The sequence below is a fragment of the Neoarius graeffei genome, chromosome 12 (genome assembly GCF_027579695.1).
Source record: "Neoarius graeffei isolate fNeoGra1 chromosome 12, fNeoGra1.pri, whole genome shotgun sequence".
NCBI classification, from domain to species: Eukaryota; Metazoa; Chordata; class Actinopteri; order Siluriformes; family Ariidae; genus Neoarius; species Neoarius graeffei.
The window spans coordinates 64,086,312-64,104,202 of NC_083580.1; the positions used below are offsets into that span (position 1 = coordinate 64,086,312).

The 17,891-nt window shown below is 41.8% G+C and overlaps 1 protein-coding gene across 2 annotated transcripts in view; it reads left to right on the forward strand.

Annotated features, from left to right (window-relative positions):
• Positions 1-10,899: 10,899 nt before the first annotated feature.
• The window catches only part of nf2b (NF2, moesin-ezrin-radixin like (MERLIN) tumor suppressor b), a 49,427-nt gene continuing 42,435 nt past the window's right edge, over positions 10,900-17,891 (forward strand). The window contains exons 1-2 of one of the 2 annotated variants that reach the window (XM_060936214.1): positions 10,900-11,220; positions 11,717-11,758. The gene's annotated coding sequence lies outside the window, so the exon portion shown is untranslated. The remainder of the gene's footprint in view (positions 11,221-11,716; positions 11,759-17,891) is intronic. The other variant, XM_060936213.1, reaches the window with a different exon arrangement.

Consider the following 17,891-nt stretch of genomic DNA (forward strand, 5'->3'; position numbering starts at 1 on the left):
GAAAGATAACTAAAGAAATTGTCCAACTATTCCAATTTCTTTTAAATAATCAATAGGTCATGCTTTTTTATCAGGTTATAGTTACGTTGAGGCAGCATGGTGGTGTAGTGGTTAGCACTGTCGCCTCACAGCAAGAAGGTCCTGGGTTCGAGTCCAGTGGCTGATGAGGGCCTTTCTGTGTGGAGTTTGCATGTTCTCCCCGTGTCTGCGTGGGTTTCCTCCGGGTGTTCCAGTTTCCCCCACAGTCCAAAGGCATGCAGGTTAGGCTAATTGGTGGCTCTAAATTGACCGTAGGTGTGAATGGTTGTCTGTGTCTAAGTGTTAGCCATGCGATGACCTGGCGACTTGTCCAGGGTGTACCCTGCCTCTCGCCCATAGTCAACTGGGATAGGCTCCAGCTTGTCTGTGACCCTGTAGGACAGGATAAGCGGCTACAGATAATGGATGGATGGTTACGTTGAATGTTGTGGAACATCCACTTACAAATCTAACTGCAATTATTATTAAACAAATATGACTTTCTTCTTCTTTTGGCTGCTCCCAATTAGGGGTCGCCACAGCAGCTCTTTCGTCTCCATTGCTCCCTGTCTTCAGCATCCTTCTCTACCACACCTGACACTTGTCCTCTCTCACCACATCCATGTGTCTCCTCTTTGGCCTTCCTCGTTTTCATTTGCCTGGCAGCTCCATCCTCAACATTCTCCTTCCCACATGCTCTGCATCTCTTCTCAGGATGTGCCCACACCATCTCAGTCTCATCTCTCTTAGCTTAATTCCCAAGCTCTCCACATGCGCTGTCCCTCTGATGTGCTCGTTCCTTATCCTGTCCAACCTCCCATCGCAAACCCTAACATCCTCAACTCCGCCACCTCCAACTTTGCCTCCTGTCGCTTCGTTAAGGGTATGGTCTCCAATCCATACATCACAGCTGGTCTCACTACTGTCTTATACATCTTACCTTTCACTTTTGCTGGGACTTTCCTATCACAAATGACTCCCGAAATCCTCCAGCTGCTCCACCATGCCTGCACTCTCTTTCTCACCTCACAATCGCAGCCCCCATTTTCCTGTACAGTTGACCCCAGGTACTTGAATTCACCTACTTTCTTTATGTCTACTCCTTGCATCTTCACTACACTCTCATCCCCATTCTCATTGATGTACATGTATTCTGTTTTGCAACTGCTCACCTTCATTCCTCTTCGTTCCAATGCATCCGTCCATCTCTCCAAACCCAGCTCAACCTCCTTTCTACTTTCACCACATATCACAATATCATCCGCAAACATCATGTTCCATGGTGACTCTTGCCTCACTTCGTCCGTCAAGCTATCCATCACCATGGCAAACAAAAAAGGACTCAAAGCAGATCCTTGATGGAGTCCCACCTTCACCTTGAACCATTCAGTCGTTCCAAATGCACACCTCACTGCTGTTTCACTCTTCTCATACATGTCTTGCACCACTCTAATATACTAGTGCATCTCAAAAAATTAGAATATTGTGAAAATTTCAATATTTTCCATCAGTTAAGAAAGTGAAAATGTTATATATTATAGACTCATTACACATAAACTAAAATGTTTCAAGCATTTTTCTATTTTAATTTTAATCAGTATGGCATACAGTACAAAAACATAAAAAAACCCCATCTCAAAATATTAGAATATTTCATTTCGAGTTTGACTAAAACAGTATGAACACAGTGCATCTCTCGGTCTAGTTCAGTACACACAACCACAATCATGGGGAAGACTGCTGACTTGACTGTTGTCCAGAAGATGATCACTGATGCCCTCCACAAGGAGGGTAAGCCACAAAAGGTCATTGCTGAAAAGGGTGGCTGGAAAAGGTGCACAAGCAACAGGGATGGCCGCAGTCTTGAGAGGATTGTCAAGAAAAGTTGATTCAAGAACTTGGGAGAGCTTCACAAGGAGTGGACTGAGGCTGGTGTCAGTGTATCAAGACCCATCACGAACAGACATCTTCAAGAAAGGGGATACAACTTTCACATTCCTAATATCAAGCTACTCCTGAGCCAGAGACAATGTCAGAAGTGTCTTATCTGGGCTAATGTAACGACCCTCTCTTGGTCTGCTCCAGGTGTAGGTGAATGACGGACTGGACCCAGGGGATTTCTCAGTGGCTTTTATTGCTTGCCTGCATTCACACATTCACATAAACAATGTTGGACTCTATGTCACGACTGCATGCATGTCTTCCAGCGCAGGGAAATCTAGCTGGGATACAGGAGCTAGCAACTATTGCTGCATTACTATTGCTGGATTACTTAAAAAAAAAGCTTCATAAAGCATTATGTGAAATAACAGCTCACTAATATTTATGCAAGCAATAGTGTGAAGTAGACAGGATAAAATGACAGGCAATATCTGGCACACTGAGTGACCGTATAGTTTGTACAGTAACATGAACATAACATTGGCAATACACATTCTTAACCATATGCAATGCATATAAAACACGTACCTGCATTCACACATTCACATAAACAATGTTGGGCTCTATGTTGCGACTGCATGCATGTCTAAAAATAGCATAAAACCAAAAGTAGTCAAGACCATGCTTAAGTTATAGTGTGGCGCGATTGGCGCCAGAATACACTTAAACTTGTTTACAATTTACATAGCATTTCATTCGTTACAATTTCAGAAAAAACCCGTTAGTACACCTTAGGCCAAAAAAAAAAAAAAAAAAGTGTTTCCGGTTACGTAGATTTCAAAACTAGGGTAGGTAGGCAGGCATTTTTTTTTCTGGAATTTTTTTTCAAGATGGCTGCCATAACCTATATTTAGACAGGAATAATTTCACAAAATATAATGAATTTCTTTGCAGGTCACCTGAGTTACCACCTTCTGACGAATCTGATGCAGCATGAGACACCTTTTAACATGAATTTTTCTGTAAATATAACAGCTCAATACACCATGTTTGTTTCAGTTCAGGGTCTATGGTTATAAAGGTGAAGAACAACAGCTTACTGCATTCACAGTGGTGTAATGGTTAGCATGCTGGCCAGGGTTTGAATCCCGGTGGAGACACCAAAAATTTGTAACCTGGTTTCTCAAACTGCATAGTGTCCCTGGGCAAGACACCTCATCCACATTGCACTCAGTCCACCCAGCTGTATAAATGGGTACCTGGCAAATGGATGTACAGACCTATGTGGGATGCGCTTGGTAGCAGCATCTACTGTTGTAGAGTAGCCCTGGGCTAGATTCCTGATGTTAAACTTATTATTATTTATTATTAAGCCAAAAAAAAAGTGTGTTTCCGGTAACCCGACCAATCGAGAATTTCCGCGTCGAAATTGCCGACCGTAAAATTTTTATTACAAATTTCTCTCGATATTTTAGTGTAAGCGGCGTTAGTTTGTCAATTTTTTGTTTCAACGCATTCAAGTTGTGAAAGAAACGATAAAAAGTAAAATGTTTCGCCACTTCTATCAGCCCTCCTGCATAAACATGGAAGCGCACTTGTATACTGAAGGAGGAAGGGAAAACTTCTTCTTCTTCTTAATGGCAGATTATCACAATCTGTGTATACCGCCACCTACTGTACAGGAGTGTGTGAAGGGACTGGACAGATTCTATATCAGATTACTAGGCTACCAAAAAAAAAATTATATTCTTTTCATTAGACCTGTATCATTAAGATAAATGATTAGTGCTTTAATTCTATTTCGCTGTATTCCTTCTTCCTTTAGTAGGTTGTGAATGTCTGAACCTGCTTCAAGCTCCAACCATTTCTGTCTTTGAGAACTGTATTTACTACAATGGAATAAAACATGCTCAACATCTTCCTTAACTCTACATCCTTGACAAAGACCATCACTTTTACCTAATATCTGTAATGTTTCGTTAAGACCGGAAAGGAAAACTGAGCCGAGGCGCCATTTTGAATCCTCATTCAAGGCTGTAATGCAAATTGCTTCCTCTTCAGTATACAAGTGCACTTCCATGGCAGGGAAAAACACTACATTTTGCTGCCTATGTAGTCCCCTATTTATACAAATAGGAGTCATTCAGGATTCAGCCATGTTTTTGCTCAACCCAAGTTCTACAGTAGGCTAGGCTAGGCCGTCTGCTTTTAATGGAAGTAGCCTAGCCTAGGACGTTATTTTCACGTTATTTATTGATAAGGTGTTTTCACGTTATTACATGAAAATATCATGAAATAACAAAAAAAAAAGTTTAGGGTCGGGCGGTACGGATTAGGGTCGGTCGGGTAACCGGAAACACACATTTTTTTTGGCCTTATATATATATATATATCAATATGCATTAAACATTTTGTGGATTGCACGCGTCAATTTACTAAAATATCAAAGTTGAACTCAGAGCGCTTCCAAAGCATGCTTACCTTCCAGCGCAGGGAAATCTAGCTGGAAGGTACGGGTAGCGCACGGACTCAAAAAGCATAAATATGAACATGAACGAGCAGTTGCGCAGCCCCATATTCAACATTGGTGAATGCAGGACAACACCCGAAACCTTTACAAGGAAACCAATCAAAAAGTATAACATTATAATGATACTGTATGTGATCTACAATTTTGTACGAATTCACCTCACATACCAAAGGCGATTTTTAACTCTGTTACACCAAGGAGAGAAAGAAATGGACTGTTGCTCAGTGGTCCAAAGTCCTCTTTTCAGATGAAAGTACATTTTGCATTTAATTTGGAAATCACGGTTCTAGAGTCTGGAGGAAGAGTGGAGAGGCACAGAATCCAAGGTGTTTGAAGCCCAGTGTGAAGTTTCCACAGTCTGTGATGATTTGGGGTACCATGTCATCTGCTGGTGTTGGTCCACTGTATTTTATCAAGTCCAAAGTCAACACAGCCATCTACCAGGAGATTTTAGAGCACTTCATGCTTCCATCTGCTGACGAGCTTTTTGGAGATGCTGATTTCCTTTTCCAGCAGGACTTAGCACCTACCCACAGTGCCAAAACTACTACCAAATGGTTTGCTGACCATGATATTACTGTGTTTGATTGGCCAGCCACCTTGCCTGACCTGAACCCCATAGAGAATCTATGGGGTATTGTCAAGAGGAAGATGAGAAACACCCGACCCAAAAATACAGATACGCTGAAGGCCACTATCAAAGCAACCTGGGCTTCAATAACACCTCAGCAGTGCCACAGACTGGTCACCTCCATGTGTGGCAGAGTGTGATTTGACAGATAGGAAAAAGACTTGATTTAGAGAAAAGACTGAACACATGTCATTTATATTATAGAACTGCCACTTTATAGAAATTTCAGTGATATAATTCACTCCTGCTGAGAATAAATTCACCAGCAGATGGCGCTCTCACATAGGAATACACATAGGAAGCTTGCAAATAGCTGACATCAGAACGAAGTGTTGTCAATGAATGAATGTACGTGAATGAGAGCGCTATCTGACCTGTTGCATCTTTGTGTATTCCCAACAGGTAAATACACTCAAAACATAATTCTGTAAACAGTAACACTTATAGGAGCACAGATAGCGACCTGTGTAATGGTTGTAATGGTATTAGCAATGAGTTTTCCTCTCAGTTGTTTCTGGTGCAGCGAGGGCGGCCAGTTAACGGTCACCAGTGAAGCCACTGAGTGTTTGATACAAAATAACCTGTCAGCTAAATGAGGAATGCAGTTTGGAGATGGATATGTAATGTATGAGGTTTACTGTGAAATGTGCTAGTAATGAATATGTTTACCGTAGCCTAAACATGCTAGTAATGAATATTGCAGGTAGTTGGGTTTCGTTCTGTGTTTACCTCAGCCCTAATGAACGAACGCTAGCTAGCCTAATACTAATCGCGATTGCTAACTCTTAGCATTTAAGCATTACAGTAGAGCAGGGGTGTTCAAATTGATCCATAAAGGGCCGTGTGGCTGCAGGTTTTCATTCCAGCCATGCAGCAGCACACCTGACTTGGCTCATTCAATCAATTGAACTGTCTTCACACAGTCAAATACTTGCAGCCACACCCACCCTTGATTAAAGGGTGGGTTTGTCAGTTGATTGAATAAGCCAAATCAGGGTGCTGCTGCATGGCTGGAATGAAAACCTGCAGCCACACGGCCCTTTATGGATCAATTTGAACACCCCTGCAGTAGAGGGTACTTGTCTGTATGTGGTTGCTGAGGGAAGGATATACCAAGACACGATTGTTCTTTAAAGTGTTGTGTCACACTATTTCTGTATCTATTTTATTGTTATTCCCTGTTGAGTGAGAAATGTAAATTGAATGGCAAGAATATAAGCAAGACAAATGTTGTTCCGTGGTGGGAACGTTACAAATGCGCGTGCAGGCACAGGAACACACACACACACACACACACACACTACGCACCCACCCACAAACACACTAGATCTTCTCCCAGTAGACACTAAGATTTATCTGCATGTTTACTATGTAGAGAGAGACATGATTATTGATTGAAATGCATACTGTTATTTAGGGCTGCACGATATCAGAAAAATGCGATATTCGATAACATGACTGAATATCTCGATATCGATATGTATCACGATAATTAAATATATAATGTTTTTCTTACCTCTACTCGCCGTTCTGCCCTGTATCTAGCATTTAAAAAAAAAACCACCCAATGCATCGCTTCCATTCCAACATTATTTTTTATTGGAAAAACATGGCTACACCTGCAATGGTGTCCATCAATCATCTTTAAATCTCTTAATTTTTGTGAGCGCAGCAGAAAATGTCTTAAGTTGAAGTAAACAAAAAACTGAAAACTACATTACATTAACATAAAGCATTCAAAATGGCAATTTCAGTGGCTCCCGGGAGATGAAGGTGAGCGACACAGATTCACCATAAACTCAAACACAATCTGTTAATAACACATGCGAGTGAGAGAGCAGTGGTGTGTGTGAGAGAGTGAGAGCGGTAGTGTGTGTGAGAGAGAGTGAGGTTTTATGTTTTTATGCTTCTGTACAGCAGTGTTTGTCCCAGTGAGCCGCCCCACCACTGTTTTACAGGTACATGTCTTGCAAAGTACCTGAGTTTGCAGTACATCACCCCTCCTGAATCCAAAGTACTTCCGAATAGCAGACGTGCATTTTTTTTTTTGGAAACCAGTTCCTCACCACACTTGCTCCCGCCTTCCACCATCACCACGAGGCTTTTACTTGTTTTGCAATAGGGGGCGGAGTTATCCCGCGGCACTTGTTGACATTCAAATGTGATTGGACGGCACAGAAAAATGTGCCTTTTATCGAAATTTAAGTAATTTTTGCGGTATGTGTATCGCAAACTATGATATCGCGATATCGATACTCTTTCGATATATTGTGCAGCCCTACTGTTATTGTTGATGTAAGATGTTGAATTTGGTTACTGGCGAAATACTTCCTTTTAATGGAATACATGTCCATAGAGAGTGAATGCACACACAGTATTTTGTCTATTGTAAGGGACCAGAACGTGGCATATGATCAGTTGTATATTAAGTAACACTTATGTTATTATTTACAGTTAGTATGGAATCCAATATGAAATAGCTGACATCAGAACGAAGTGTTGTCAATGAATGAATGTACGTGAATGAGAGCGCTATCTGACCTGTTGCATCTTTGTGTATTCCCAACAGATGATATTTCATTAAATATGTTACTCCAGACCACAGTGTAATTTTTGGGACCCGTAACATATTTTGGCGAGCCAGCCAGGAGGAGTAGTTAACAAGAAAACACCACCCCTTTCATACGGAGACGAGCCTTGAGTGAGACAATGGGAGACATCCAGTATCTTCGAGACAAAGTGAGTGAAGCACTGTGGCAGTTGGCGGAGAAGGAACTTTCTGAAGTCTGCATGTATCTGAAATGCGACGGACTGGACAGAGGAGAACCCTGCAGCAGGACCCGGAGATCACTCATCAAAATGTTCGAAGGTTTGCTGGATGAAAAAGAGGAAACTCAGGAAGAAAGTGAGGTTAGTTCATTATTGACTGACACACTGTCATTTGTGACTGAGATGGGGGAACAGGCTGCCCAGGAACAGAGTTTTCGAGGAACCCAGCCAATGTAAAGGGCTGGGTGAAAAGTACCTGCAGCCCAGTCACACTAGATATGAGACAGAGGAACACACACGAGACAATGTGGATGCAAACTCAGCCACAGGCCTACTCTGTTTTGTAGCAGACGCGAACAGCCTGCTGGATTGCCCGAGGTCACACTGAGAAGAGAGTTTAAGATCTTTGGGCAAATCGGGGAGAGTGGTCAGAAGGATAAACTATCTTACCTTAGCCTGATCAGACAGATTGAAGTAGGACTGGACAAAGGACACTCAGATACAGAGATAATTGAGGCGGTGATCAGAGCCATAACCCCAGGTCTACCTTTGAGAGATATGCTAGAAATCAAGCGCGGGCTAACACTTAATTCCCTGTTCACAATCCTAAAAGGCCACTATAAAGTAGACAGTGCCACCGACCTCTATCACCAACTGATCAACATATCGCAAGACCAGAGGGAGACAGCGTTAAACTTTGTGTTCAGAGCTATTGAACTGAAGGACAAACTCCTATGGAAGGCCACAAATGGGGATCTTGATGTGCAGTATAGCAGGGACACCATACAGCGCAAATTCCTACGCTCAATCGAAACTGGATTGCTGAGTGACTCGGTGAAATTTCAGATCTTGCACTACCTCAGTGATGTCAGAACGTCAGATGAGGAATTGATTGAGCTAGTGAATGAGGCAACAAAACTGGAAGGTGAGCGTCTGGAGAAAAGGAAAAGGCTCACCACGGCAAGGAGTCCACGTGTGCAGGAACTTCACACAGAAACTCAGCCTGCTCGTCCAACTGTTCAAGTGTCTCAGCCACCCAAAGAAGCCAGCCCTGCTGCTACAGCGGCGGCAGTGAGGTCTGTGAAGGGAAAGGAGAACAAAGTGGAGACATTGTGTACACAGGAGATCATTGAAGAGCTCAGAACTGAAATTAAGCAAATGTTCCGCGAAGCAATGGAAGCCAATTCTACCCCATCATGGCCTAGGCGGCGTGGTAGAGGTTGCAATAAGTGTCAAGAGGAACAGAATGGGGACAACTGTCAGCACTGCTTCAGGTGTGGTCGGGAGGGCCATTTCTCACGTGGATGCCGGGCACCAGTCGGGAATAACCAGTCAGGAAACGGACAGGGGCTGCTGAGACGGGACACTCAGTAGTTCCTCAAGAAAAGTCCCACCCACTACAAAACACCCAGTCCACTCAAGTGGCCCCAATGGACATAAAGGTAGCCAGTAATAATCCTTCTAAGCCGTTCAGGGTTCAGTACTTATCACCCCAACACCAGTCGCAGCTAGTCAAACTGGTAGGGAGATGATGCATGGTCAGCTGCTTCCTGGACAACCATCCAGTTGAAGCATTGTGGGACACTGGGGCTCAGTCTAGTGTAATTAATGACCATTGGCGACAGCAGCACCTCCCTCATACAACCATTAGACCCATCAAGGAACTACTAGGGGAAGACACTCTCACTGTTCATGCAGCTAATAACACACCAATTCCCTACCTTGGCTGGATTGAGGTGAATTTCACACTGGCTGGAGAACCAGATACAGTAACAGAACTAAGAGTCCCCCTGTTAGTGTCCAGTGACCCAGCAGTGGCCGATGATCCCATAATAGGCTATAATGTAATTGAGACTGTCTTCCAGCAAGAGGGGGGCAAAGCTGCTCTGGAGAGACAAGAACTGGTACACAAGGTGAGCAAAGCTTTTGCCATAACAGTGAGCAGAAAGAAATGGACTGTTGCTCAGTGGTCCAAAGTCCTCTTTTCAGATGAACGTATATTTTGCATTTAATTTGGAAATCACGGTTCTAGAGTCTGGAGGAAGAGTGGAGAGGCACAGAATCCAAGGTGTTTGAAGCCCAGTGTGAAGTTTCCACAGTCTGTGATGATTTGGGGTACCATGTCATCTGCTGGTGTTGGTCCACTGTATTTTATCAAGTCCAAAGTCAACACAGCCATCTACCAGGAGATTTTAGAGCACTTCATGCTTCCATCTGCTGACGAGCTTTTTGGAGATGCTGATTTCCTTTTCCAGCAGGACTTAGCACCTACCCACAGTGCCAAAACTACTACCAAATGGTTTGCTGACCATGATATTACTGTGTTTGATTGGCCAGCCAACTTGCCTGACCTGAACCCCATAGAGAATCTATGGGGTATTGTCAAGAGGAAGATGAGAAACACCCGACCCAAAAATACAGATACGCTGAAGGCCACTATCAAAGCAACCTGGGCTTCAATAACACCTCAGCAGTGCCACAGACTGGTCACCTCTATGCCGCACCGCATTGATACAGTAATTCATGGTAAAGGAGCCCCAACCAAGTATTGAGTGTATAAATGGATATAGTTTTCAGAAGTTGGACATTTCTGTATTGTAAATCCTTTTTTTTTTTAGATTGATCTTAGGGAATATTCTAATAATTTGAGATACTGGATTTCTGATTTTCATGAGCTATAAGCCATAATCATCAAAATTAAAACAAAAAAAGGCTTTAAATATTTCACTTTACATGTAATGAATATAGAATATATGAAAGTTTACCTTTTTGAATTAAATTATGGAAAAAAAGGAACTTTTTCATGGTATTCTAATTTTTTGAGATGCACTAGTACTTCTCATTCACTCCACTCTTTCTCATATAACTACCTGACTCCCTCAGGTATGACTTTATATGACACAAAAATATTGCACATTTACACTTTAATACAGTGGTCATCGAATGTATTTGTTTTGCAGTCATGAGGAGAACTGTGTGGTTTTTAGAGACTGGAAGAAGTCCATAGCTTCAGAAAGTTTGTGCACTCCTCCAGGAGACTGGAATTTGCACGAAACAGTTTGCTGTTCTCCTTTTGGCCTGTAGAGCGTTTCTGAATACAAACTTCTGACAACACGCTTCTACTTTGCCAAATATTAAATCGCGGCAGCAGTATGTGAAATAGCCATACAACACCTTTATATTTATCGATATGATCCCAGCTTATGTCGTAGATGTGTTCACTTGGCGTTTATTTTATGTTGTTGCGCGAAAACTAGAGTCAGCTAGTTGATTAGCTGCGGTGCAAGCTACAACTTTCATCCGGGTTGTTGTTCGCCTTTTGGGGGAGAAGCCAGAAACTTTACTCCGGGGATTCGACCTGGAACAATAACCGGAGGACTGAGGGAGTCAGGTAGTCGCTTTCTTTAATTTATCGTGCTGTTTTCTTCACAAAACTGCAACATAAATCCGGTTCCTAAAACAGTTAATTGATTTAAGCTAAACTAGTGAGCTAAAGCTAATGAACAAACAGCTGTTCTGAAGAGTTCTCACTGTGTATGGGTTGCTATTAGCTGACAGCACTTTTTAAAGTTTTCATTAAGTTTAAGATTTTGTGTGATGTACATGTAAACAGTAAAATTAAAAAACAAACAAAAAATAACCGCCTTTCATTTTTAATTTATTATTAGTATATTTTTTTAGGTTGTAAACTATTATTCAACTTGTTAGCTACAGTTGCTGTTTAACAGCTAAGTTAATTTAATATGACAGAAGGCAACATTAGCAAACAAATTAGCATCATAACTAAATAGACTGCATGAGGATTAGTGCATATGGCTGGTAGCTGTTATACAGTGGCATGCAAAAGTTTGGGCACCCTTACTGAAAATGTCTGTTACTGTGAATAGTTAAGTGAGCAGAAGATGAACTGATCATCAGAAGGCATAAAGGTAAAGACGAGACTTTTTTTTTTTTTTTGCAGCGTTTTCTGTAAGATTTGTGTATTATGTTTGTTTTGTACAACTGGAGAGTGAAAAAAAAAAAAAAAGGAACACCATGCGAAAGTTTGGGCACCCCAATACATTTGACTTCTCAGGGAACTTTTACCAAGGTTCCAGACCTTAATTAGCTTATTGAGCTGTGGCTTGTTCAAATTCTTCGTTAGGAAAGGTCAGATGATGCAGATTTCAAAGCTGTATAAATTCTCTGACTCCTCAAACTTGTCCCTAAAATCAACAGCCATGGGCTCCTCTAAGCAACTCCATCACATTCTGAATAATAAAATAATTGATGCTCACAAAGCAAGAGAAGGCTACAAGAACATAGCAAAGTATTTTCAAGTAGCTGTTTCCTCAGATTGTAATGTTATTAAGGAATGAAAGTTAACAAACAGTGGAGCTCAAGGTGAGGTCTGGAAGATGTACAGTGCATACATGTCAACCAGGGGCGATTTCTCAGAGACAACAAGGGAAGCCGAGCTTCCCCTAAAATTCTCTCCCCAAACTGCGGCGTCTACGACGTTGAATTCTCATTAAAACAATAACTTGCATAACATAATATATGCCCAAGATTGTATTTATGTTCATAACTATCCTGTAACTTATTTGAGTGATGTCTGACGAACTTGCAGTTCGCTACGAGAATCACCTTTGCTGCCAGGCTGTAACCTTTCTTATTTCAATGGGCTCTATGGACTGGCAGCAGTGTTGCCAGATTGGGCGGTTTTAAGTGCATTTTGGCGGGTTTTGAACATATTTTGGGATGGAAAACGTCAGCAGTATCTGGCAACACTGACTGGCAGCCGGGTATCCGTTGCAGTCTACGAGACGGCTCTGAACAGCCAATTTCGGCTAGTTGTTATTGGTTAAAATCAACAAAATCGTCACTTCCAGGGAAGCCGGGCTTCTCTGGGACTAAACGAGACAGTGGGAGGGACAAGAAGCCAGGCTGATAAAGGATTATTGGAGGTAGTGTTTGAAAGACATGAGGAGGGCAGTACTTCGGCGAGGAACACGGAAGTATGATCAGTCAGTCCCTAGCGGATGTCAAGAAAGTGTAGTCGTGTGCTAAAGTGCTGTCCGAATTTCTTTTCATATAAACGGTTCTTCTCATTGATGTCTCTGTACATTACTCTGTAAATAAATGTAAATATTACTCGTTGTGCTCCGTTAACTTTCATCCATTCTATCAGTTTGATCATTCGTGAATTCACTCGTTTATTTCATTTGTAGTTCAATCTGGTTGTAGGCTAGCTTGAGCCTTATTGGGATCTGCAGTGCTAGCTGCTAACAGAAATTGGTAAAGTCTCTGGAAAGCGCAACCAGCTGGTATGACAGGGTCACAGACCATTTTCTGGAAAAGGAGCGGAGGGCAGAATTTGTGTATAAATAGTGTTCATGTTCATGAATGTGAAGTGTGTATATTGTTCAGTAATGTTAAGAGAATGGTGGGCTCTGTGTTATAGGTTATACCTGGGTATAATATTCAAGGTTCTGTGTGTTGCATAGCCTACCTGGTTATGAATTTCCAGACTGTGTTGCAGAAGATGTTCAAGGATGTGTTGCACAGCTGGGTGTTGTGTTAAAGACTCTGTGTTGCATATCAGGGTATGATGTTCAAGGCTCTTCGTTGAATAGCCAGTGATTTTTGGATGTTTGATATTTTTGATTAAGGATATGAGGCACAGGCGGCACGGTGGTGTAGTGGTTAGCGCTGTCGCCTCACAGCAAGAAGGTTCTGGGTTCGAGCCCCGGGGCCGGCGAGGGCCTTTCTGTGCGGAGTTTGCATGTTCTCCCCGTGTTCGCGTGGGTTTCCTCCGGGTGCTCCGGTTTCCCCCACAGTCCAAAGACATGCAGGTTAGGTTAACTGGTGACTCTAAATTGACCATAGGTGTGAATGTGAGTGTGAATGGTTGTCTGTGTCTATGTGTCAGCCCTGTGATGACCTGGCGACTTGTCCAGGGTGTACCCCGCCTTTCGCCCGTAGTCAGCTGGGATAGGCTCCAGCTTGCCTGCGACCCTGTAGAAGGATAAAGCGGCTAGAGATAATGAGATGAGATGAGATATGAGGCACTAGCCTGGCAAGCCAGACTATAACATGAAATGTACAAGCAAAAATACTTTCTGCCACTAGGTAGGGTTGTCTGGTTCACTATGCTAATGGGGCACACCTTTCTATGCTTTGATATCCGGCCTACAGGTTTTACGATGAATGCATAAAATGGGCTTCCCCTGTTTTAAAAACCAGCAGCCGCCACTGATGTCAACCTATACGGAATGTCCGTATTTTATACGGATTTGATTCAATAAACGTAGTATACGGGCGTATAAATAAAGTTATACGGATTCTTTAAAAAAAACTTCAGTATTTATTTAGAGCTATAATCAATTCCCACGATGATAAAAGAACGCATAACATTAAAAACGTACTGTACACAACAGCCAGTAAAGAGTCTTATGAAATCGCGCATTTTGTGGTAGCGAGACTTCGTTCCACTTTTGATCATGCGCACACCGCATTGCGAGAATCCCACCAACCGTGAAGTCATAGGCATATAAACATAGAGGCCGCCTTCTGCGTAGAATCATACGTCATCCTCGCCGCCATATTGGATGTGGCAAAGTGGAGATTCTTCAGCCGTCTCTGGCCGAGAATAAAGATGCCTCATTCATGTGCTGCGTTTAACTGTACCAACAGGTTTACCATCCAAACGAGATCACATGGGATTACCTTTCACAGGTGAGACTGGAAAAATACTTTTCATTGTATTTGGTCATTATAACGTAATTTTACGAACAGATTTTCCTGACTTTGTGGCTAATATGAAGTCCCGCGCATAATAGCCGCTCGGTGAAACCTGCCTCCAAACAACGAAGTATTTCCTTCGTAACTACGCTGATAACACTTTGTGTTTTTGTCAAACATTGGAGCTTTGTATTCATTCTGAAGGTTTATTGTTATTAATATTGAATAAAAATTAACTGGGATATATCATTGTTAATTATCATTCAAATTTTAGGTAAATTATTTTAATTTGCATCTTATACGGATTTTATAAGGGAAATACGGATTTTGGAGGTTGGTTATACAGGTTTGATTGACCAAAGGTTGACATGTATGACAGTGGTGCTTGAAAGTTTGTGAACCCTTTAGAATTTTCTATATTTCTGCATACTGTAAATATGACCTAAAACAACATCAGATTTTCACACAAGTCCTAAAAGCAGATAAAGAGAACCCAGTTAAATAAATAAGACAAAAATATTCTACTTGGTCATTTATTTATTAAGGAAAATGATCCAATATTACATATCTGTGAGTGGCAAAAGTATGTGAACCTCTCGGATTAGCAGTTAATTTGAAGGTGAAATTGGAGTCAGGTGTTTTCAATCAGTGGGATGACAATCAGGTGTGAGTGGGCATCCTGTTTTATTTAAAGAACAGGGATCTATCAAAGTCTGATCTTCACAACACGTGTTTGTGGAATTGTATCATGGCACGAACAAAGGAGATTTCTGAGGACCTCAGAAAAAGTGTTGTTGATGCCCATCAGGTTGGAAAAGGTTACAGAATCATCTCGAGAGAGTTTGGACTCCACTAATCCACAGTCAGACATTATGTACAAATGGAGGAAATTCAAGACCGTTGTTGCCCTCCCCAGGAGTGGTCGACCAACAAAGATCACTCCAAGAGCAAGATGTGTAATAGTCGGTGAGGTCACAAAGGACCCCAGGGTAACTTCTAAGCAACTGAAGGCCTTTTTCACATTGCCTAATGTTCATGAGTCCACCATCAGGAGAACACTGAACAGCAATGGTGTGCATGGCAGGGTAGCAAGGAGAAAGCCACTGCTCTCCAAAAAGAACATTGCTGCTCATCTGCAGTTTGCTAAAGATCACATGGACAAGCCAGAAGGCTACTGGGAAAATGTTTTGTGGATGGATGAGACCAAAATAGAACTTTTTGGTTTAAATGAGAACCATTATGTTTGGAGAAAGGAAAACACTGCATTCCAGCATAAGAACCTTATCCCATCTGTGAAACATGGTGGTGGTAGTATCATGATTTGGGCCTGTTTTGCTGCATCTGGGCCAGGACGGCTTGCCATTATTGATGGAGCAATGAATTCTGAATTATACCAGCGAATTCTAAAGGAAAATGTCAGGACATCTGTCCATGAATTGAATCTCAAGAGAAGGTGGGTCATGCAGCAAGACAACGACCCTAAGCACACAAGTCGTTCTACCAAAGAATGGTTAAAGAAGAATAAAGTTAATGTTTTGGAATGGCCAAGTCAAAGTCCTGACCTTAATCCAATCGAAATGTTGTGGAAGGACCTGAAGCGAGCAGTTCATGTGAGGAAACCCACCAACATCCCAGAGTTGGAGCTGTTCTGTATGGAGGAATGGGCTAAAATTCCTCTAAGACGGTGTGCAGGACTGATCAACAGTTACCGCAAACGTTTAGTTGCAGTTATTGCTGCACAAGGGGGTCACACCAGATACTGAAAGCAAAGGTTCACATACTTTCGCCACTCACAGATATGTAATATTGGATCATTTTCCTCAATAAATAAATGACTAAGTATAATATTTTTGTCTCATTTGTTTAACTGGGTTCTCTTTATCTACTTTTAGGACTTGTGTGAAAATCTGATGTTTTAGGTCATATTTATGCAGAAATATAGAAAATTCTAAAGGGTTCAAACTTTCAAGCACCACTGTAGAAAACCTTCTGAAAGAACTGCTCGTTGGATTGCTAGAAAGGCAAATAAAAACCCCTGTTTGACTGCAAAAGACCTTCAGAAAGATTTAGCAGACCCTGGAGTGGTGGTGCACTGTTCTACTATGCAGCGACACCTGAACAAATATGACCTTGATGAAAGAGTCATCCGAAGAAAACCGTTCCTGCATCCTAGCCACAAAATTCAGCATCTGAAGTTTGCAAATGAACAACTAAATAAGCCTGATGCATTTTGAAAACAAGTCCTGTGGCCTGATGAAATCAAAATAGAACTTTTTGGCCACAATATACAAAGGTATGTTTGGAGAAAAAAGGGTGCCAAATTCCAGGAAAAGAACACTTCTCCAACTCTGAAGCATGGGTGTGGATCAATCATGCTTTGGGGTTGTGTTGCAGCCAGTGGCACATGGCATGTTTCATTGGTCGAGGGAAGCATGGGTTTGAATAAATACCAGCAAATTCTGGAAGCAAACATCACACCATCTGTAAAAAAGTTGAAGTTAAAAAGAGGATGGGTCCTACAATAAGACGATGATCCAAAACACACCTCAAAATCTACAATGGAATACCTCAAGAGGCATAAGCTGAAGGTTTTGCCCTGGCCCTCACAGTCCCCTAACCTAAATACCTTTGAAAATCTGTGGATAGATCTCAAAAGAGCAGTGCATGCAAGACAGCCCAAGAAGCTTGTAGAACTGGAAGCCTTTTGCAAGGACAAATGTGTGAAAATCCCCCAGGTAAGAAGTGAAAGATTATTAGCTGGCTACAAAAAGTGTTTACAAGCTGTGATACTTGCCAAAGGGGGTGTTACTAGGTACTAACCATGCAGGGTGCCCAAACTTTTGCTTCGGGCCCTTTTCCTTTTTTGTCATTTTGAAAATGTAAAAAATGAAAATAAAAAATAGGTTTTGCTTAAAATATAAAGGGAATGAGTCATCTTTTAACTTTATGCCTTTTGGAGATCATTTCATCTTCAACTTGCTTAACTGTTCACAGTAACAGCAATTTTGACCAGGGGTGCCCAAACTTTTGCATACCACTGTACCGGTACGTATACAAGTCAAGGTCCATAAGTATTTGGACAGCGACACGTCTGTCACCACAACAGATTTGAAATGAAGCCATCAAGATTTGACTGAAATGTAGAATTGCAGCTTTAATTCAAGGGATTTAACAAAGCTATTGCATTAACCTTTAGGAATTGCACCCATTCTTTACATACTCCATCAGGCTCAAATGTAACTGGACTAACTATCACTTTTTTTTAATACTTGGATGCAAACCCTTTGCAATCAATGCCTGCCTGAAGTCTGGAACCCATGGACGTCACTAAATGCTGAG